General features: G+C 37.3%; 1 long non-coding RNA gene across 1 annotated transcript; it reads left to right on the top strand.

The window, feature by feature from the left end:
- The first annotated feature begins 1,582 nt into the window (after positions 1-1,582).
- LOC130465939 (uncharacterized) lies at positions 1,583-4,413 on the top strand. The gene is made up of 4 exons (XR_008925961.1): positions 1,583-1,632; positions 1,768-1,837; positions 3,204-3,273; positions 3,925-4,413. It is a non-coding gene; the product is annotated as an uncharacterized lncRNA (long non-coding RNA).
- Positions 4,414-6,278: the final 1,865 nt, after the last annotated feature.

Raw genomic sequence — 6,278 nt, forward strand, 5'->3', positions numbered from 1 at the left:
CTAATTCTCAAACGAGCAGACATAATCGCTCATGTTATGAGGAACGGTTTCTAATCACCATTAATGAGAACTACCTATGACATGACTTTAATCTCTTAAAGCGTTGTCATGGTCAATCCGATACAAGATCCAATAAGTATCTATGCAAAAGAATCTGACATCCAGTCACTCTAGTTCAAGAAACAGAACTAAGTTATCTACTTGCAATCTAATCTTCATTAGTCATTGGTCGTCCACCTTTCAATGACCTGGATTAGGGATCCTTTGTGACTTCAATATTCAAGTTCACTTATGGGTGTTTCTTTGTCAAAGAATCCATCTTGACATCCCATTTGAATGATTTGAATCACATGGACTTATCATTTAATTCTAAACCACAATTAAATGAATATGAAGTAAATAAATTTCATAAATATGAAATGGTTAAACCAATTGTTTTAAACATAGATCTAACAGATGTTCTAAAACAATACTTAGAAAATCAAAGCCATCCTCCAACATGCTTGATTCCCATGGTTGCTACATGTGCGTTGTGTTTCACTTGTGGCAACGGTTTAGTCAATGGATCCGCGACGTTGTCGTCAGTTCCAACCTTGCAAATCTCGATTTCCTTTCTTTCAACGATCTCTTGAAGTATATGAAATCGCCGCAGTACGTGCTTGGACTTCTGGTGGCTCCTAGGCTCCTTTGCCTGGGCAATGGCTCCGCTATTGTCGCAATACAAAGCCATTGGTCCTTTAATGGAGGGGACAACACCAAGTTCTTCGATGAACTTCCGAATCCAAACAGCTTCCTTTGCTGCTTCTGAGGCAGCAATGTACTCGGCTTCAGTTGTAGAATCCACAATAGTGCTTTGCTTAGCACTTTTCCAGCTTACTGCTCCGCCGTTGAGGCAGAACACAAACCCAGACTGTGATCTGAAATCATCTCTGTCGGTTTGAAAGCTTGCGTCCGTATAACCCTTAACAATCAACTCATCTGTACCACTATAAACCAGAAACTGATCCTTAGTCCTTTTCAGGTACTTTAGGATGTTCTTGCACTACTACAAAAATGTCCAAAGAGACCTAAAAAAACAGATCCATTAGAGTACTTAACGGGTCTCTTTACTTAATAAGACCTCGTGATACAAATCAGAGGTCTCTTATGTTATCTGGGCGCAAAAAAGAGACCCGTTAGCTTAGAAAGGAGATTTCTCGTAGAGGCGGGGTCCACTAATAAAAAATGAAGAGACCCGTTATCTCCTATAACAGGTCTGCTCCTCAATTAAATTATTATTAGAAGGTCAGAAATCATAACCCCTACTTCTCTCTCCCTTCCCTGTACAGCGAAAATAAAACCCCAAATACCTCAATTTCAGATCTGATTAAATTCGCAGAGAATTCATTCATCTCTCAAACTTCTCACTCCGTTATTCTCAATCGAAATCCCCAATTTATATTCTTGCAGATCACCAATTTCTGCAGCTCATCGAAATTGAATAAAAGAACCCTAATTTTCGAAATATAAATTTCAATTTCCGACTTTAATTCATACAATAGTTTCCAATTTTTCCATTGTAAAGTTTATCAACCTTGGAGGCTTCGTATGGTGAGTAAGTCGCGGAGCTCAAACAACAACTAACAGAGCAAGGTATATCTGCACTTTATTTTTCATGTTTTTTTTTCCGCCATGAATTTGATTTGGTTTCTAAGGTTTTTTAAATATATTATTTAGTAATTAGTTTGTTCTTGAACGTGTTTGCTTGATAATCTGATTTTTATACAGGCGTATGAAATTTGGTTGATTGGCAGCTATTGTACAGACATGTTAATTTGATTTGGAAGTTTGAAGTGAGGTAAAAATTAGATATTTTTTCGTATAATTTGGTATCATTGAAGATTGTAAATTTGTATATTTTTAATTGGATTTGATATTGACTTTGTATGGTAGGGTTTTTGTTTTGGTTTTTGTTCATGACGATACTTATGATAAGATTACGAATGATGTTCCTGCTTGATTTTGTGTGTTAAAATGGTTTTAGTACAATCAGCCCAAGTTGTGCAGCTTCTAAAGACTTGAGATTAGTCAGAATTCTTTGTTACTTGAGTCTCATATGATAGAGATTATTCGGGCATAATTAAAATCTCTTAGACTTCAGCGCGTCCCTTCTGTTTACACCAGTATATAACATTCTCATAATTAACAGAAATTAGTTTACTTTCTTTTTGTATCTTTTTTTAAAAAGTGAAAAAGTTAATGAGCAATAAAAATAAACCTTATGTTGAGCAGATTGGTGTTCAGTTTTAGTTTTCAGGAACCAGGTATAATCAAGTTGAAATAGCTGAATTGGGCAGAATGATGTTCAGTTTTAGTTTTCAGGAAACAGGTATAATCAAGCTGAAATTTGATCAGTTTCAGTAAAAATAACATCACAAGTAGACATTCCCATAAAGTGGCCGTAACTCAGAGCCTTACAGCCGCAGGCATTTGTTTTTTCATGAATTTTTTACGAGTATTTGATTATGCCTTGTTTAGAAAATTACATTGTTAATGTCACCATTACTAATGGCGTACTTGAATGCCAAAATTTTGTTAGAGAAGGAGCTTCCCTTAACATCAGAAATTGTAGTTGCCTAGTTGGCATTCATCTTGGTCTTTCTTTCTTGAGCATTGGTGTAACAAGGAATTCATCAATTGAACAATATCACAAATGCGGAGTGCAGAGCCTGTTGTTGATATATATTTATAAGAAGTCTTATTAGTTACTTCAATTCATTGGTATTGAGTTTTGCTCCTAGAATAGTCTTATTCTTAAGAACTTTATAACTTTCTAGGCCTTGAGTCAAAGTAAATCTATGTTGCTTTCAGTTGTTTAGACTTTAGAGGGCTTAGTTTATGTTGGGGTTTGTTTTGTGTGGTTTTTTCCTGCGTTTATTCTTTATTCAGTACACGAATGAATGTAGAGTCTTGGGTTTCTGTCAACAACTATGTGTTTGGAACTGGTTCTGTTGGTGGTAGTGTATAGGTCTGATTGCTTGAGGTGTTAGCACTTAGCAGCAGTTTTGTGCATTGCGCCTTAGAAGTAGAAGTATCCTTTTATGGCAATAATGGTTCTGACTCTTATTTGGTCTACTTTCTTCATGAAAGCGATGCATGTCATTTAGAATTTTAGAAATAACTTCAATTTGGCAAGACTGAAGGAACAATTCTGCATTGTGAAGGATTGTGGACCACTGGACCTTGACATATCTCATTAGCTTGCATGGATCAATGGATCAACATACTTTCCAGGTAATTATATACTCTCCATTGGAACGATATATAGCCTCGAACCTGGTATGCAAAGTCCTGATTTGAAGTTCTGGTTTGAAGAGCTTACTGGGAGTCTGGGGCTGATAGCTTGATGTCTGCTTTGCTACTTTATGTTGTGAACTTGTGATCACTGTTTTTGTACAAAAAACTGATGGTTCATCGCTTGTTATCATCATAAGTTCCTGCTTGATTCACTGTGGTTGTTGATATTCATGAGATCATAATTTTGAACAATCGTGTTAAGGGTTCAGACAGAAATTGTCTTTCATAAGTTGTAACTTTGATTATCTGGATAAAATTTGGTGGAAATAAAATGAAGTTTTGTTCGTTAATTTTCTGTATTTACTGTGCTGTCTGAAATTTAATCTTCTGAAATTTAAGTCCTGCAAGATATATCTGCTATTCAGAGTAAATTCTGTGGTGGTCAAAATAGTGTTGGTTCTTGCTGATTTGCCGTTCATGGGCAATTTTGTGCTTATCAGCTTGTCTTGTTCTGCGTTCTTAATCCGAGTTTCTTCATGTTGTTTTGCACAACTTTGACTTGTGAATTAGTGACATTATGCTTTGTGATTATGACTTCTAAAGTTGTTATCCTTGGGCTCTCTCTCACGTGCTTTAGTTGTCTTGTAGTTATTTGTTCGAGCTCCCGGTGCCTACTCCAACTAATATTGATGAGATCAAGGGCGTGATGTGGATTTGACACATATGTTGGAGCGTGTTACGTTAGAATCATGCTTTGGGTGATTTTTTTTTTTGAGGGGATGCTTTGGGTGATATTTCACGGAGCATAAAGACACAACTTAGAAAAATGTAGGTGGTCGTATGAAATGGTTTAATGCTATAGTTGTAGCAGGACTTAATTTTATATGTGTTTAGTTCTAAATTTTTGTTGTAAAATATTGTATATAATACTAATTATTATGGTAATTTTGTTTTGATGCTTCCCTTTTGGTGTGTGTGTGCGCTACTGTTTTTTTTTTTTATTTAAAATATAGCTGAAAAGAGACCCGTTATCTATAAGCATAGGTCTTTCGATTTTCAAAATAAAAAAAAATTTAAAATGTCAAAGAGACCCCCTTTCTTCAATATAGGGTTTGAATTTTTCTAACAAAGAGACCCCATTTCTCTGATGGTGGGTCTTTTTTATTTATCAAAGAGACCCCATTTCTTTAATGATGGGTTTGTTCTTCTATTAAATTATTTTTAGAGTTGCTAGGAAAACAGACCCCCTTTCTCTGATAAAGGGTCTTTTCTTTATTAATAAGAGACCCCCTTTAATGAGGGGGTCTCTTTATCAAAGAGACCTCTGAGATAGAGACCTGTCCAGAGGAGGTCTCTTATGCATATTTGGACGGGTCTCTTTGCCTATTTTTGTAGTAGTGTTGGCAGCAGTCCAATGCGCCTCACCTGGTTCTTACTGGTACCTGCTCGTTGCACTGAGTGCGAACAAAAAATTCGGCCTTGTACAAATCATAGCATACATGATGGATCCAATAGCCGAAGAATATGGAATTCCACTCATCTTTCTACGCTCATCAGATGTTTTGGGACACTGATTCTTGCTTAGATATACACCATGTGACATGGGTAGATGGCCTCTCTTGGCTTCCATCATATTGAATCTAGCTAGCACTTTGTCAATGTAAGTGCTTTGGCTTAGTCCAATCATCCTCTTAGATCTATCCCTATAGATCTTGATGCCCAATATATATTGTGCCTCTCCTAAGTCCTTCATTGAGAAACACTTCCCGAGCCAAGTCTTTACAGACTCCAACATAGGAATGTTGTTTCCAATAAGCAGTATGTCGTCAACATACAAGACTAGGAATGCAATTTTACTCCCACTGACCTTCTTGTATACACAAGATTCGTCCTGATTCTTGATGAAGCCAAACTTATTGATTGCTTCATCAAATCGTTTATTCCAACTCCTTGATGCCTGCTTTAGTCCGTAGATGGACTTCTTAAGCTTGCATACCTTTCCTTGGTTCTTTTGATCGACAAAACCCTCCGGCTCTGTCATGAACACAGTCTCTTCAAGAACACCGTTCAAGAAGGCAGTTTTGACATCCATTTGTCATATTTCATTGTCATGAAAAGCGGCAATCGCAAGGATTATCCGAATAGACTTAAGCATCACGACTGGAGAAAAGGTTTCATCGTAGTCAACGCCGTGAACTTGCCTGTAACCTTTTGCTACCAATCTAGCCTTGTATATGTATACCATTCCATCTTTGTCTTTCTTCAACTTGAAGACCCATTTGCATCCGATAGGTGTGAACCCATCCGGCAAATCAACCAAATCCCAGACTTGATTTTCAGACATGAAGTCTATTTTAGATTGCATGGCCTCTAACCATTTAATGGAGCTTGGGCTCGTCATAGCTTGCTTGTAAGTCAAAGGTTCATCACTATCCAATATGAGAACGTCTAAGTTTTCAGTCAAGAGGACGCCTGTCCATCTGTCCGGATGAAAAATAGTTCTATTTGACCTACGAGGGGCAACAACGTTTTGAGGAACTACTCCCACTGGCTCTTCTAAAGACCTTGGAGGTTCATCAACTTGAACTCCTTCTAAAGATTTCTGAGTTCGTTGTTCGTCTCGAATCTCTTCGAGGTCTATTATTCTCCCACTTGTCAATTTGGAAATATGATTTCTTTCCAAAAAGACACCGTCACGAGCAACGAATACCTTGTTGTCTGACTTGTTGTAGAAGTAATACCCCATAGTTTCTTTTGGATACCCAACGAAGAAACATTTGTCAGATTTAGGTTGTAGCTTGTCCGAAATTAATCGCTTGACATATGCTTCGCAACCCCAAATCTTCAAAAAAGACAACTTTGGAAGTTTCCCAGTCCATAATTCGTATGGAGTCATTTCAACAGCTTTTGACGGAACACGATTCAGTGTGAGTGCTGCAGTTTGCAACGCATGTCCCCAGAACTGTAAAGGAAGTTCGGCCTGAACCATCATTGACCTGACC

This window comes from Spinacia oleracea, chromosome 1 (assembly GCF_020520425.1).
Source record: "Spinacia oleracea cultivar Varoflay chromosome 1, BTI_SOV_V1, whole genome shotgun sequence".
NCBI classification, from domain to species: domain Eukaryota; kingdom Viridiplantae; phylum Streptophyta; class Magnoliopsida; order Caryophyllales; family Amaranthaceae; genus Spinacia; species Spinacia oleracea.